This window comes from Lissotriton helveticus, chromosome 3_1, assembly GCF_964261635.1.
Source record: "Lissotriton helveticus chromosome 3_1, aLisHel1.1, whole genome shotgun sequence".
Lineage (NCBI taxonomy): Eukaryota > Metazoa > Chordata > Amphibia > Caudata > Salamandridae > Lissotriton > Lissotriton helveticus.
The window spans coordinates 1,270,041,720-1,270,059,398 of record NC_136061.1 but is presented as its reverse complement, the minus strand read 5'-3'; the positions used below and the strand labels follow the sequence as shown (position 1 = coordinate 1,270,059,398).

The 17,679-nt window shown below is 44.4% G+C and overlaps 1 protein-coding gene across 3 annotated transcripts in view; it reads right to left on the bottom strand.

Moving 5' to 3' along the window:
• WASF2 (WASP family member 2) overlaps positions 1-17,290 on the bottom strand; it is a 400,400-nt gene extending 383,110 nt beyond the window's left edge. For 2 of the 3 annotated variants that reach the window (XM_078681932.1, XM_078681934.1), the window contains exon 1: positions 17,127-17,290. The gene's annotated coding sequence lies outside the window, so the exon portion shown is untranslated. The remainder of the gene's footprint in view (positions 1-17,126) is intronic. The other variant, XM_078681935.1, reaches the window with a different exon arrangement.
• Positions 17,291-17,679: the final 389 nt, after the last annotated feature.

Genomic DNA, 17,679 nt, shown 5'->3' with positions numbered 1-17,679 from the left:
ACTCCCGGTTAGTACCGCATTGCTTCTTCGCAAGTTGGACATGGGGCTCAGATCGATCTCCGATGGCAATGGGGTGAGACCGGTCCTGTTATGAGAAGAATCTAGGCTACTCCTAAACTTCATTCCAACCAACAGGGGCTGGAGGAGGTACTTAATATTCTGGGGGTAAAAGATCTTCCCTCGTTTAAATATATGTTGGAAAGACTCCGAGAAAGATGGGGAATTCAAGACTCTGGGAGAACCTGAAGGTGGCATCTTCCACTTCCAAAGTAGACCTCAAGAGACATTATGGTCAATATAAATTGCAATTTCTCCTGACCCAGTCCTCTCTAGGCCCACTCTCAGACATGTTTCTCTAGTCGAAGGCTAAAGACAAAGCAGAACAGTTTTTAGATGATTGGACCCGCACTGGTAAGGAAGCTCTTTATTCAGGTTACATAGGGCCTTTGCCACTGCGATCATACTCTGCCAAGTGGGTCCGTACCAATGGAGGAGCCTAGTGGATATGCCAGTCCTGTGGAACCACAAACTAAACAGTGAAACACATTTTTTTTTGCCCAGCATACAGGTTTAGCAGGGAAAATGGCTAATTTCTGTATGCAGGAATTTAGGTACTAGACAGAAAAAAGGAGGCCACTCGAATTCTACTAATTGTCATAAGCCAATATTTCGTTTTCACCGTCTCGCGGTACCAGTTATCAATGTGGCGTATTAGGCAAAAGCGGAGCTCTCATTCTATTGCACCAGGTGTTCCGGGGATAGTGTAACCTTGTTGATGACTCACACTTAAAGATCTTTGCACTTTAATTTGCAAGGGAGACTAGATATATTATTTATCTACCAAATCATTGCACTATATTGGGCTGAAGAGAACTGAAGTAATGGTTACTTTTATGAATGTAGTTTCCCAGTCGAATGACGAGCCCAAATTATTGATTGATTTTGCTCAAACTGTTTTTCTGCATTCCATTCTTTTAAGAAAACATATGAACATTAATTTATTTTTAGGTCTCGCCTCTCAATGCGCATGCGCATTGAGCGGAGCGAGACTATAGGGGCTTTAACAGACCTTACCTAGACTGGCGATTTGATGCTGTGCCCGTGCGCTTTTAGGTCAAAAGCGCATTGACCTAAAATGCGCGTGCACAGCATCAAATCGCCAGCCATCTGTTGCCCAGCTTGGTGCCGCTCCACCCCCTGCCGGATCAAAGGCTTTCACGGCCGGCCGGCCGTGCTTTCAGTTTCATGCCGGATCAAAGGCTTTCACGGCCGGCCGGCCGGGCTTTCAGTTTCACGGCCTGTCTCCTTATTTAACTTGTTTTCCTTCCAACAGTATATATTCTTAGGCATTTCCAAACAGATTTTAGTCTCCTCCATGCATCGGACAATTGTCTTCTTTGAGCCTGCGCTAGAATTGCTTTTTTACGTTTTTTTGCAACGTTTGTTTTATTACTTTTTGTACACTGCAGATACGTGGCTGTTTATACATATGACCTGAATTTTAAAATAATCTCACAGTGTATTTTATTAAATGATTTCACTGACACGCATATCTTTGTAGATTCCTGTAAACTATTTTTTAAAGGCTTTTTGAAAACTGGAAGATAACTCTTCCTCCCTCCCATCTTCCCTCTCTCCTCAACATCCCCTCCTCCCTCTTTTCTCACTCTCCCCTCACTCTCTCCCCTTTATCCCCTCTCCTCTCTCTCCCCTCCCTCTACACCCTCACACTCTTCCCTCATTCCTCACCTCTACCCTCTATCCTCACTCCCATCTTCTCCCACTCCCCTCACTCTCTCACTCTCACCTCTCTATACTCACTCTCTCTTCTTTCTCCACTCTCCTCTCTCTACTCTCCTCTCTGTATCCTCTCCCCCTCTCTCATCACTCTCCCCTCTCTCTCCTCACTCTCCCCCTTTCTCCCCTCCCTCTACCCTCTCCTCACTCTCCCCTGTCCTCACTCTCCCCTCTCCTCACTATCTATTTGAATAACCAGCACTAAGTCCTTTAAAACGACCGCACATTTGTAAGACCATTCCTAGCAGCCATTTCCTAAAATTATTTGAAAAAAGTCACACTATTCCAAGAGCTACTTTTGCGACCTTCCTCCGACTTAATTAATACGTCCTGTAGTGGATGATACTTTCTTTTTTACAATCAAGATCAAATACAAAACATGTGCACTGCTGGCATTTCATGCTGCTGAGGTCTCACCCTCACTCAGCCTCACACCCTCACCCTCACACACCCTCACCCTCCCTCACCCTCACACACCCCCTCACCCTCACACCCCCTCACCCTCACACCCCCTCACCCTCACCCCTCACCCCTCACCCTCACACCACTCAGTGCTACAACACATATTGTGTTGCAATAGGTGTCACATTTGCGAAAGATAAAACTATTGGCATTGTAAATAACAAAGCTATTAATTTCGCTATTTTCAAAACAAGCACATAAATAAAAAATGTGTCCTTTACAATACCAATAGCTCAAACTTTCCTAATGCGAGACCTATTGCATTGCTGTGCTTCTCTGCCCTGCTGCACTCTCCTGCTCTCTAGAGATGTGGCCTACCGACCAGAGCTGCCATCTAAGTCACGTAAATACAAAACATGTTGCATTCCAAATGCTATAGGTGTGACATTCGCGAAAGTTATAACTATTGGCATTGTAAATGACAAAGCTATCAATTTAGCTATTTTAAAAACCAACAAATATATACAATATTTGTCATTTACAAGACCAATAGCTCCAACTTTTCTAATGCGAGACCTATTGCATTTCCAATGCTTGTTATATTATAGGATTATATCTTAACATGAGTTTTAACTGTTTTAGGATTGCATACATTGATTTATAATTGTTCTTTTATGGGGACATGCCGAAATAAAGATCATATGATGATGGTGTAACAAAATACCTGTTGACAGCTTATAACACAATGTAATATTAGCCAATTACTGGCTTTAACAAATGCTTTTCACAGTTAATAAAACAGACCTACTTCTTTTGTGATAACTTTTCACAATAAGCAGACCAGACCTATGGCACCAGACATGACCTTTCCCAGTGCAGTGCACTAATTCCGCCTACTGCTTGTCACTGAAACCAACTCAGGGCCAACAGTTCTGAGGGTAAGCTTTTCCACAAGGCATTAACCAGACTTTCATACAATTACATAGAATACAACATTACAGTTGACTAAGCAAAATACTATCTCTCCTAGGAGCCTCTAACAAGGGTTATCAAAGAGCAAAGCTTCTATAACCACGGTTTGTCACAAGGGGTAACCAGCACCAAAGCATTTGCCAACTACAGTAATCTGCAGGATCCCATCTAGCAAAATACCTATATGCGGGCATTCATAAAGAGTAATAACAATCCATATTTAAATGTGTCTTGACTAATATATGCTTTTCACAATAAATAAGCCAAGCATTGTGCCTTGGACATAACATTCATAATAGACAGATTACACCTACAGCCATGATCACAGGTTGGTAACTCGGTGCAGATGAAGAGTATAAGCTCTGCTGCAGGCCAAAATGTGCAATTCAAGCAGTCTTTAGTGGAAGCACACAAATTTGGCCCAATCAATTCCTGTACTGGGATGATTCAATATGTGGGAGAAACCCAAGCCCCTCTCTCAGTAGTTCTCTGAAAGCCCTTTTTTGTTGTTCACATAAGATCACACAACATTTGGGCTGTTAAACCTGTCCTAAAAAAATCAAATAGATTACTGCTGTCCTGGGCATCCCATATTGCCCTGTAACATAAAACTGCATGTAAAAGTCTAAAGTTAACGATGAAGAGGACGGTCTGGGACTGCAATATATTCCTCAAAGCAACCCTCCCACCATCTGCGCTACCCTCTAAAGAAAAAAACAAAAAACACTGTAAATAATCCAGTTATCTAAAATACTTTGCGATGCAGCTAATGTCATATTTGTACGCCGGAAAGTTCAAGCTAAGGCAGCCATACAACTACCAGCTAAGGCAACTGGGTGAATAAAATAATCACAGCTGTGCAGAGGGGAAGCACTGTTTTCTGTGGAAGAATACAATTTCTGCCCAATCAAGGCATATACTCCTGGCTTCAAATTGTGCGCAGAGCCAACCCCCCTCTCTGTAGTACTCCTAAAAGCTCGTTTTATGCCCCTGGAGACGACAACCGAATGTACCCTGGATCATTGAAACTGGTCACTCCCATAAAGCGTGATCTGAACTCTGCTCTCATATGGCCAAGCTGGGTAACTAACTAGTTGAGTAATACAGTACACACGTCTCCCGGCATGTTTGATCGCTGCTGATTAGGCGTTGAGCAACTGTACAATTCGAAAGTCTTGAAAGGAGGAAGCGTGCCTGAGGAAGTGCAGCCTGCTGCTGAAAAACGACAAATATTCTGCGCTTTCGGGCGTGGCAGCTAAACGCTGTCCGATCAGGACAGCTTGCTCTAAGTTCACTGCACTGGTTCTTTGTTGGTTTGGGCGTCGACGAACCGTGGAGGGCAGGCAGAACCGAGCACAACTCTAGACTTTTCAGGCTGGTCTGGAGATGACGTTTGATTTCCATTCAGCCTCCTTTAGGGGTGGGAATACATCTCCCCTCCAGTGTATGTATGTATGTACAGATATAGAGCGAGAGATAGGGAGACAGTTGGTGTCACTTTGAAGAAAACACACTTTTCAGGCTAACTCTATATTTACATAGAAGACCCCTCTCCCAGAGAACAGTGATTTTGTAAAAAATAAAAAAAGGAAATCAGGCAATTTTTCAAAAAAGTTTACCATTAAAAAAAAAAAATACAGGCTGCTCCTTCAATTACTGACTCAGTGACAGGGCAGAGTAAATAAAAGGAAGATGATCAACAAGCCAGCAGGCGGCAGAGATGTTAAATGGCTGTACCAACAGAGTAGTTTATCAGCTTACAAACGCATAGGGCACTCCTCCTGTGGTAGCAAGCTAAGGCCACAAACCTCCTACTCAGAGTCTCAGTGCTGCTGGACAGTGACAGGCCACAGACTGACCTAGCGGAGTGTACGGGATATGATGATGAAATTCATATTTCACAGAAACCCGTGAAATATTTTCCAAATCACTGCATATTGTGTAATAAAAGCACCCAAACATGTTTTTAGATATAAGTTTTTAATAAGCACCTTCTACCATTAGTATGGCACTGGAGGGCTTTCCTATTGTGGTCGCTCTCTTTATACAGTTCTGGGATTTTCTTATCGGTGGAGTATGCTTGGCTGGGTATGGTTAGCAGAGATTTGAGTGTCTAGTTTAGTAATTATTCGTATGTTAACTTAAAAGCGTGGGGGAGGGAGCTGGTTAATAATAAATTTTTTTAATTACCCGACACCGCCGGTCGCCTCCTGCGACGCTCCTGCTGGTCTCTTACTGAGTCCCAGCAGACCCTGGGACAGACTCCCATCCAATTTCTGTGCTGTACAGCAGCAAAAGAATTGACCTGAGCGGGAAGGAAAGACACTCCGCTCAAGTCATGGAGTCTGTGGGATTTCTCCAGCCCGACTGCATTCAAACCTAACTGCGCATGTGTGTTTTGGTCGGCCTGAAACAGGCGTCCAAACACATATGTGTACTTAGGGAGTGCACAAGCTCTCCTCCCCTCCTCCCATGCCCTGCCCCTCCATGCACAAGCTGCTCAGAGCCGGCAAACGTTTTATTTTTCATTCCCTGGTTCTGCACCAGGCTCGTTTGCTGGCTCTGCGGATGAGCCGCCACTGCCTGAAAGTGAAGCCACTGCCTGAAAGTGAAATAAGTTTAAACCTACTGATGATCTTTGCAGTGGCATATATGTAGGGACAGGTGTACCAAAAAACGTAGCCGATTTTCATCGTGTCGAATCGTTCGTTGTCCATATCCAGTTCGGTTTTTAGCAAGTATTGTTAGATAGGTAACTAGCCATGAGACAATGTTCTTCATTCGAGGGCATGGTATGTTTTAAGCTATCTTTAAATGAACAGTTCACAAACACAGGTTGGTCAGATGGGTGTAGGGATAGTGTTTTTGGAATGGCAACCATTTCCCAAATACATAGGAACTGGTTGCAATTTATTCAGTGCATCTAGCAAACAAATTGCAAAGTATGGATGACAAGTAGTTGAGAAAAATATCGATAAACAAAATGCACCAGACAGATTCTTACAAGACTAGGTGAACAACATTCTACAACTCACAGGAACCAAATCAGCCTCTGCTCGACCATATTAACAGTAGGACAAGCCTTCCAAGCAAGAGCAGGATAACTGTGCATATTAGGATGCACGAGACATTCTGCAGCAAGGTTGCCTCCACACGATTTAAGTTTGCGTGTCTGTTTTACAGTGGAATCTGCTTCAAATACAAGCTCTTTGGGGATGCCATGAACATTCATCATCACAGCTCAGTTTATCTGCCAGAACCTGCTCTCACTGCCTGTGCCCCAGGCCGGGCTGAATTCCAGAGTACATTGCTTTTCCCTCTTAAGATCTCAATGGATTCCATGCAAAAGTTAAGTTGCCCTACTTTTGGGATGAGTAGATCACCGAGGCATTTTTTTATACCACTCTGATACCTTCAGTCCAGCATTTTAAAAGTAATTAGAAAACTTGCTGGTACTTGAAGGCACAGAAAAGCAAACATTAGAAAAGCCAACAGATCTCACTTTTCCTAAACATGCAATGGCAAAGCTAAAAGGTCTGACTTTTTCTGGTAAGTGTTTGGTTATGTTGAGCATTTTGCTCCCAGCTATCTTTGAGAATTGCTTCATTGGGGCACTTTCTTTCTGACTATAACAATTTGGAAACTGATGGGAAAGCCCTTTTCGTAGCAGACCGCATAAGCACAGTTTAGTTGTACTCTTATAGAAGAGAAGTTTTAAACCGAATTAGAGATAAAGACTGTGTTGTAAGTGATGACATTAAAAATGTATAAAAAGTAAAATATTGCTAGACTTATGACAATGGATTTTAGTTGCACCTGTAAGAATGTTTATTGCTGTGTGAAGAGCAAGTTCTAAACGAACTTTCAAGGGTTATCAGTGACCAGCCTTAGCCAGTCATAAAGGGCGAGCTTCCAAACCAAACTAAAGCAATTAACCAGAAATTAAGTTGTCATCATGCCAGTAAAGCACATTAAACACACACTGACTTTGAATTACAAACGTGGTCTTGGTGCGGAGAAATGCGGCTACAGCCATCTGGGAATGCCGCAAAAAGATCCTACCGGCGACTGAAGATGTGAGGCACCTGCGGGGGTCGGTTTTGATTCCCGAACGCCTCGAGCAGTATCGCATTTGACCTGGCTGCCTCAGAAGGTGGAAGCGCAGCGCATTAAGATGGCGGCACGAGGCTCGCGGCGACGGGCCCCTTCGCGGAATCCCGCTGCAGCGAAGATGCAGTTTCCCCCTAGTGACACACCGGACACGGCCGCGGACGCATTTACTCAAATGGCGGCGATCGCCGATACTCCCGTTTTGTGCACTAGGATTGACTGCTTCTTTCAAGTTGGGGTGCCCACCGCTTGAGGAAATTGGCGTCCTGCTGTCTCCATTCTCATGAGAACTGATGCATGCGGCCTGATTTCTTGAGACCCTCTTGCTCATTTCAGCTTTGATGTGGCCCTGTGTGCACACCACCCCCGCTTAGAGATCCAATGCTGCAAACTCACATAGGCTGAAACATCCCACGCTGGCGACTTTGGCAGCCCCGGCGGTGGAGGAGGGGTGCATGGGCTCCGGCCGCCATTCTTGTCACCTCTCCCCTGCCCTGCGAAGAACTTCTGCATGTATTGCTGAGCCAGCACCCGTCCCACGAGCCACGAGCGGGCCCTCGGCAGGCCCCCAGAGGACCCTGAAGGAGCCGTAACATCGCCGGATGGGGTCTTAAAATACGTGATGTTTCCCCCAGTACCGGGGGGGGGGGGGGGGGGGGGGGGAGGGAGTGAGGGAGAGGCGCGCTTCCACTGTACTGTCGCTGAAGTCTGGCCGACTTTGGACAGTTGCGCTGATGCTGCCAGTTGCCTGTGAGGAGCGCTTCTTTCTGAGGCCATTTTCATCCCCTCTTGACTGACTGTAGCTGAACTTACAATGTCGCATACCCCCTGTTGAGTTCCAGATGGCCGACTCAGTGAGACCCTCTGTGATGTTTTCGTTCCTCCCCTGGTCTTTAATCATTGATCTCCCCAGGACCTTAACCGGCCTTCGCCCGTCCCTGTTCCCGCCCACCCACCTGGTCCTTTTCCCTACTTACTTCCCTAGACAGCTGAGATCTAGCTACTTTTGTATGATGCCCGGTGGAGCTACCTCGCGAGCTATAGGAGAGATTGTCTTTGGACTCCCTCCTTTGACTATCACCTACCAAGCCGGACATCGGGAAAACGCTCCCGCGTCTCTCCTGACCTTATCATCCCCCTCTCCCCTCCCACAACCCTCACCCCCCTCCGCTTCTACTCTTTCCAGCTTCTGTCCTCTGCCCTCACCTGCCCTTTGTCCCCACCCTGTTTTTCTGTGAACCTCTTCCCTCGCCACTTGAGACCGAACTATTTTGTCTGATGCCCGATGGAGCTACCTGGTTTAGCTATAGGGGAGATGGGCCGTGATTCCCTCCTTAGTCGTCACCTACCCAGTCGGTCTTTAGACAGACTTCCTTTGGTTTCTACGTTTGTCTCCTCCCTTATCCTCACTTTCTCACCTCCCCTACCCCCCACTACTTTTCTCTCTCCTTTCTCTCCTCTCCTAATGTATTGCTGATTGTTTGATGTAATGTGTAATTGTTGATCTTTTTCTTTTATACTGTTGAACCACATTGTTGAACTTCCTTTCGTCTTTCCTGTCGTCTCCTCCCTCACCCTCCCTCTATTTATGTCTCTCCTTCTCTCCTCTCTCAATGTACTGAGACTGAACTATTTTGTCTGATGCCCGATGGAGCTACCTGGTTTAGCTATAGGGGAGATGGGCCGTGGATTCCCTCCTTGGTCGTCACCTACCCAGTCAGTCTTTAGACAGACCTCCTTTCGTCTCTCCTTGTTGTCTCTTCCCTTGAAAATTAGTGGTATGTTGGCAAACTACAATAGGTAGGAAAAACTAAAATTAAAAAGTTAACAAGGAAAAGGGATATGTTATGTTGAATACGACCATTATTAAATATTTTGGGGCTCATGTTTTTTATCTTTATATTTTGCATCTCCTAATGATTAAACAATGTTTGTGCTCAATATACTAAACTCTGTCTTTTTAGCAGTTGACTTCTCTGAACCAATTTTACATAAACGTATTAGCATACTACAAAACCCCTTGGTGCTTAGGGAAAACACACATCCACTCTCAATAAAGGAATCAAAGGTTAATTCCAGTGCGACTGGTGGCGGTCTAAGGACAGTCCCAAATGTGTTCTTTTTTGACAGGTGGTCTTCACTGCTGAGCACAAGAACCAGAATAGGGATGACTAAGTTCCTACCAACATTCTTCCAAATACCCCTCTCAGCACCAGCACCAAGATCCCCCCTCCTGTTGCGCACACGTTTATAAAACCTCTAAATTGTCTGCATTGAATAATGCTTCATTCATACAGAAGGCTGGGGGTGTCAAATAAACAGCAGGTGCACACCAACTGTGGCTTGGTCTTACACCAGACACAAGGAGATGATGGCGGACACTCACCACCAGTCACAGATGTGGGTTGAATCCATCATCATTCTTTAGCTCACTTCGCCGACCCAGTTCAGACCCAGCCATATGCAAATCAGTCCAGCCCGAACTGACAAGCCAGGTCTTCTCTGGAACGGAAAGAAGCGTCCCGTTTAAACGCTCCATCCATCATCTCCCTGTATTTGCTTTGTTCACCTTAAATTGGCCGGGTATGCCCAGACATGGGTCCCTTGCTCACTTTGCCACTGAGCTCAAGCTAAACCTGGCTAAAGAGGGGTGTTACCCCGAAACTGGTCCCAGGATGCTTGTTTCCGGTCCACGAAAGACCTGGCTTGGAAGTTCGTACTGGACTGTTCCCATGAGGAACAGGGTCAAGAATGATTTGCATATAGCTGGGTCTGAACAGGGGTGGCAAAGTGAGCTAAAGAACGATGCTGGATTCAACCCAGAACTATGACTGGGGAGAGTGTCTGAAAGGTTTCAGCACTCCATCCATCATCTCCTTGTGTTTGCTTCGGTCTTACACCAGACCACAAGGTGTTCAAAGTGCTAATTTTTCTATTCCCCTAGTCAATAGCAACTAGTGTAAACTAAATTGATAGATGAAGTTGTGTCAGCTCATCTGGCTTTGAACCTCTGACGTTTGATTGGATAATACATTGTCAAGCTAGTGCCTGCTGCTGATGGCACTTGTGAGTAACGTGCAGTCACAGGGTCAAATCCTGCAGGATCCTCTATGCCTATAATCCTTCAAAGGTATATGTGTTTGTTTGCAGCAAGCACATTATCCAAATGAGCTATCATACCACCAACACATTTTACAGGATTTTCCTGATCTGCATGTTAAATACAGAATTAAGTGAGAACTGATTCAGGTGCAAATTTCACATGGACCTAGTATGTTCCAGGTGCAAACTGCTCAAGATATTACCTGAAAGAATTACACAAAGAAAACATGCCAGAAAGTAGAAAACTGAACTGGCAAAGCCAAGGGTTCTAGCATGGTCTGCATTGATGCTTGTTTTGTCATGAGTTTTGTAAAACTTTACTGTTGAGGGAGATGCTAAGCCTACACAATACAAAAAAATTAAATTGTGTATATATATATATATATATATATATATATATATATATATATATATATATATATATATATATATATATATATATATATATATTATATATACACACACACACACGATTTCAAAAAGCACACATTACTTAGTAGTCTCTGGCACTGAAGGGAACTACTTTGTATGCAGATGTCCTACCTGTGAAAGAACCAAATACTGACACTCACAGTGAAGGTAACCAATGGCTGATGTGGGCTAACCCACTGCCACATGCTGCAGTGGGCATATGACAAAGGTGAATACCACAACAAAAGACCAATGGATGAAGAGGGAACCAAATCAGCCTTTCCTCAACCATATGCGCAGTAGGACAATTCTTCCAAACTAGAGCAAGGGAACTGTGCATATTATGATGCACATGAGACATTCCTCAGAAAAATTGTCTATACAATTTAAGTTAGCATTTTTGTTTTACAGTGGAATTTCCTAAAATTAAGTATCCTAGATATATATTGTTAGCAAAATCTAAAGGTGCTGGCCAACGCCAGATCCAAAAGTGCACGTTTACCTGATGGCAAAGCCCCTCAAAAAATAGACCTTCGCTATACAGGAATCTCCCTGGAGCAATGTTACTGACAGCAATTCCAGAATACATAAGAACATCATTGCCTAACTCCTTCCTAAAGTAAAACATACTAGGATGAAGTAAACAAATTGTGTACGAGTTGTATAGAAGTTATGCAGGAATTGCTGCATATCAATGTGGCACAAAGGTGCCCTCAGGGTCTTGCAGGAGACAGCAAGGAGGATATGGGAGATGGACAGATAGATTATTTCGTTTAAATGCTTGCATTGCACAGTTCCAGCTTGGTTTCACCGCATCAGTAACAAGACTAAACTATCACAGAGACCATGGAGTAGAATCTTGGTTATTAATGTGCACATTAAGCCTCTCCAGAATGCCACATATTATAGCTCTCCATCGACAGTGAATGCACACAGTATGCCTATGTGCTCCTGAGGCTCCTCATGTTATCTGTAAATGGTTCTAAGCAACTTAGGAGTCCCATAATTGCCTCAACGTTCTTCACAACATCTCTTGCCGAACCCACAGCTTCTCACAATGGGGCATATTCACTCAGGGGCTTATTAAGAGTCTGGACATCCATGGACCGCCAGAACTCGAGGGGGCGGTCTTCCAACTGGCCTATTATGACAGAGATCCCTGGCAGTGACGCAGCAATCTTAAGACCGACATATACTTGGCGGGCTGCTGCCGACCCCGCCAAGCATATCACGAGTTTCCTCACCGCCACACTTTTCGGTGAGTAAACAAAGGGGGCTCTACAAGGCACCCTTGTGTCTCTGCGCAATGGGGCGCATGCAGGAGGGGACATGATGTGCACCCTTGTGCATACACCCCAGTAGCTCCATGACATTAACTGCTGCATGCCATGCTGGTACTGATTTGGATGTTCCCATTGTGGTGGGTATTTCATAGGCACTGCTGTGGGAACGCCAAAGAACTCCCCGCCAGACAGGAGAAAACTCCTAATCTGGCCTGTGGTTCAAACACAGGTTTGGCGGTGCGGGAGTGGGTGGTCCCGCTCACGCACTGCCAAACTCATAATAAGGCCCAAAGGCATCTTGGAGTAGGCAGAGTACAACTCCTGTAGTACTCTTCTACTTAATCTTACATGCTTTAGTGTGGCCTCAAAACATTTAAAATGGGAATATTCATATATATTTAGCAGAAATGGAAAGAACAGTGTGGTCTATTCACTTTTACTAATAGGGAGTCGGATGTTTCAGGCAGACTCTAAAGAGAATACAGAGTGCGAAAAAGAGTACTCCACTAATACTACTTCCTGTACTCCTAAATACTTTTGTGACTCTGGCCCCAATGCGTCCATATACCACATACCTGCTTAGATAAGGAAAGGGTATGTAAAAAAACAGTAACCCTCTGAGAGCTTAGGTATCGGCCCGACTAAAGGTAATATGCTAACAAGGGGATTGTTTTGAAAATTATTATAAAATAAATCTAGATAATATGTCCGTCCCAGAAAGGTGAGACTATAGAATTAAACTAGAGGCAAAAATGCCATACAACTTGTCGTATGAAATAATCAGAAAAGGAACAGGCACACAAAACATCTGTTTTAACAAAATGATATATACTCTTTGTATTAAGAAATAATGCAAGTGATAGGGTACATGGACTAAAGAACCCTGCATACATTCATCATGCGCAAAAAGAATAAAGTCAAAAATATGTTTTCAACACCATAGATCAATGTATGTGTAGCCCACTCTATATGTGGAATGAGTTTATTATATGCTTTAGTTTAGATCATCTGAGGATCCTTATGTAATTAAATCCCACTGCGGCACAACCTGGGAGTGCAGACATTCTTTTCTATGTGTGCGATGGATTGACGGCCTGCTCCGCCGCCATCCCGCGCCACTTGCCTTGGGCCATAGATCCCAGCAGGAGCGTCCTTGTGTGCGTACACAGACACACAAACACACAGAGACACACACACACCCCACCATTTAATGACCCACTCCCCTCCAGTTGCATGTCCGCGACCTCACAATTGATCATTCCCATTTGGACTACAATAATCAACGCCTCCCTACTACAATGGTCCATACCTGACTCTCTAAAAGCCGGCCAAGTCGTCCCCATCTTAAAAAAAAACGTTGAATCGTGCTACTCCAGACAATTTCAGACCATTATCCAATATCCCACTTCTAGCGAAAGCTCTGGAGAAAGGTGTGCAACTTGAACTGAGCCAACATATCAACCAACTTTCATCTGCTAGACAAATTCCAATCCGGGTTCAGGCCCGGGCACAGCATGGAAACTACTAGTCTCCATAATGTGGATGATGCTGTTCAAGGCCTTGACCAAGGCAAAACATGTCTCCTAATTCTACTGGATTTATCCTCGGCATTCGACACAGCCAACCACGTGAAACTGCTTGAACGCCTCGAATTCAGGATGGGAGTAGGGGGGAAGAGTTCTTGAATGGTTTAGATCCTTCCTCCGGAACCGCACCCAGATATTCTTAGTCAACAGTAATCTAACTGCTCCTTCCCCAATAACGATCAGAGTCCGCCAAGGATCAAATCTTTCCCCAACCCTCTTCAATCTCTACCTTGAACCGTTAGCTGAATTACTACGTAACGCCAACATCTCCTTCCACATGTATGCCGGTGAAACCCAGATCTACATCAAAATCTCATCTCTAGAGGAGATCTACTCTTTGAATGAGGCCCTTAAGCTGACTGTTCAATGGCTCGTCTGCAACCAGCTCAAATTAAATACACAAAAAAAGAGTTCCTTCTGATCTCCCCCCCTAAAAGTAACAGTGACATCCGGGAATGGACCAAGTTGATCAAAGCACTAAACTACACACCGACCATAGTGGAATCTGCCAAATCTCTGGTAATAATCCTAGACAGCAACCTGAATATGCTAGACCACATCAAATCGATGGCTAAAACTACCAGGCACAAACATTGTCCGCCATTTTTCATCTTTTGGTCCCATTGGAGTTAGTGTGAGAATTCTGTTCATTTTTTGTGAGAATTCTGTCCATTTTTTCTGGAATTGGTTATCTCATGCCTTTAGAGTATTAGATTGTGTCACTGTATCTTGTGTTTGGGACAATACCCGTCATGGAGTTGCCGATACACGGCGTGATTTTTGGTCCACACGTGGGGTTGGTTGATTAACAACAACGACATGGGGATATTTCCAGGATGTCAAACCCTATTTGGTTAACTGTTTATGCCGTGGTTCTTTATTTAAAGACATTAGTAATGTTATCTGCATTTATTGAGTTGATCCCCGACGATGTGGACATACGCCGATACACGGCGAGATTATTAAAAGTGACTGTGGAATGTTCCAAATGTTTGTGATGCGACATACTAGTGTAATATTGTTGATTGTCGCCTTTATGCAATGGGTTTTTGATTTTCAAACTCTTGAAATGTATGAGGATAAATTGTTCTGTTTACTATGCTAAGATGTCGGACAATGTTTGTGCCTCAATGTAGTGTTTGAGATGCCGTCGTCACTGTTGTTACTACGGTGACGCTATTGAGTTAAAATGGCGCCTCACATGATTGAGAATTAAGACTGACGAAGGATTGATTCCGAAACGCGTTTGTTGCTTACCGTACATCTTGCCGAATAAACAACGTCAACGGCTACCTCCTGTGTGCCTGAATTTCTGTGGAAGGAACGGAATTGGTAACGTGGATATATATATATATATATATATATATCGGACACTTGGCTCCCTTTCCCCTCGGTAGGCGCTGCTTTGCTTGGTCGCGTTACCCCTGCGGATGAGCCAGCCGCTCATAAATTACAACAGTTTCCCCGATGCCGGGGAGGGTGGGGTCGCTGAACAAAACGGAGTGTACAATCGCTGATTTTCAAATTCTTGTTATTTTATTCATAATCCATGGGGGGGTTCAAAGAAACAAAACAACCGACGCGTTTCGGCAGCGTCCGCTGCCTTGGTCACGGTCAGTTTTGTGTATACAACTCACACATTTTGATACATTTCAGAATCGTCCAAAACACGCCCCTTGGGGTTGTATACACAAAACTGACCGTGACCAAGGCAGCGGACGCTGCCGAAACGCGTCGGTTGTTTTGTTTCTTTGAACCCCCCCATGGATTATGAATAAAATAACAAGAATTTGAAAATCAGCGATTGTACACTCCGTTTTGTTCAGCGACCCCACCCTCCCCGGCATCGGGGAAACTGTTGTAATATATATATATATAAAATTGTATAAGGAAAACTTTTCTTTCATCGTTCACATCTGGTCTGCGAACCCAAAGCCAGGTTGGCAAACTCAAAGATTATTTCAACTTTTTATAAAAATGTTATGCCTGCTATTAAAGGACACGGATACTCAGTCCTTAAAGAGGGGCCCAATAATTATATCAATAAGTAACAACACTTAAAAGCACAACGTAATTAAATAACATTATCAAATTACTAAATAGTACTACTGCCATAGTCATCTTCTTTCATAGTGTTACGGGTAAAGGACAAGTAATCTCGTCCCTAAAATTATTTACAACTGCAGTTGTCACATCAAAGGTGAAGCTATAAACATTGTAATATATTTGAGTCACAGTTTGCATGGCTTTTCTCTTGCATATGGATTGCTGTCCAAACCCAACCATCGATCGCATGAATGTGCGGAGTAATTTTCTATAAATGTTCTTTACAAAGAAAACCAACACTTAATATGTAATCCTTAAACAAATCAGAAAGGGACTTCGAAACTGATGATATTTTGTAGAAAACGCATTATCTGGGAGGGCAGAACACAGCTTCTCAAAAGTTAAAAACTCAGGGCTTTTGTAGGAAGGATGGCCACCTCATGCTGTTGCACACAAGTTTCCAATCAATTCCAATGGAATGTATTATTAGTGCTATGATAATTACTTGCATCCATTAGTCTAATTAAACAATAACCCGTGATTTCTATGTATAAGGTGCAAGACTAGAAAGGGACCTAGAAGGCAGGGAGTGAGTAGACAACCCTATTAATTGGTTGCTATCGGGCAGATAGCAATCTTCGTAATACACTTCTCGTGAAGTCGGTCTTTAGGAGGAGTGGACCACTGGTTTCCTGTGTGAAGCCCCGTCATGATTCCCAGGTCCATGCGTGACATACTGCTCCAGTAAGTGATTTTTTTCTTTAAATTCTGGGACTTAAGGTCTTGCTTATTTCATTAAACGTAATTCATTTAAATTCTGGGACTGAAGGTCTTGTTTATTTCATTATAAAACAGGACGAAACGCCCGAGAAATGAACGGAAAAAAACTAGAGCTGAAGCTGCACATCACGAATAGATTTGGGAAACCTGGCAGCCATATGTGAGGCTTAATATCTGCAAAAAGGAAACATACTGCACATCCTCTTTCAATCAGATCCGTAGTGCAAAATAGGCGTGGCCTTTACGTTTTAAAGTTTGGCAGGAAATTAGGAGGTAGTTGTTCATATGTAACAAAAAGTGTGAGAGGCAGGCTTTTCTTTGGTGGTGAATGTCCCTTTGACGACCTCTATTCTCAACAAAATAGGGAACTAGAACCACGGGCGCCTTAATCATAAAGTTTTACGCACACCAGTTAAAGTCGGCTTAGTATCTGGCAGTGATTCTGGGGGTTCAAACTCCTCTTTGAAGCATAGTTTCACCCAGTATTGGGGACGGGGTAATCTGTCTGGGTAACTTTGTCACTGCACTCCCCTGTGGCTCGGTGACCGGCAGGAAGTACACCTGGGCTCCCCGTGGCACCGTATCTGGCACAGCCTCGCCCACCCAGGCCGCACCCTTCCCTCCTCGCGCCCCTCACCTGAGACCCAATGCTCTCCGGGACTTCTCCCCGCTTCGCTTTTACTGATGTTCCCGAACACGGGCCTTGTCTCCCGCTGGAGACCTAAAATCCAATTTCCTCTGCTTTGCTAGTTTCCACTATTGCCTTGAAAAGTGAAGGAAGGGAGAGGCAATCGGAAAGCCAGATTACATTGATTGACAGGCAAAAGGACGGCCCTAGGAGGGCCTTGGCGTCGGTACAGCCCCATGAATCATTTGATTGGCTAGAATAAAAACACCCGCCCAGAGAAAGATGACCCACCCATCCCGGAAGAAACACAGGCTTCTCTACCCCGGAAGAGACCGCACGGGATCGCTGGTCCAGCCACAGGGGGCCGCGCGCACACTCTTGCTCGTTAGTATCGCCGACTTGTACCTCGGTCCCTCGTTGGGGCCCACCTGGCTTCAAATGGGCGACCCCCTCTGCATGAACACAGCAAAACCGGGCAGCGAACTCCAAGCAGCCGAAGAATCAACGAACGGGAGTGTGACTTGGGACAGTGGGAGTATCTCAATTAGTTAGGTTGGCAGGT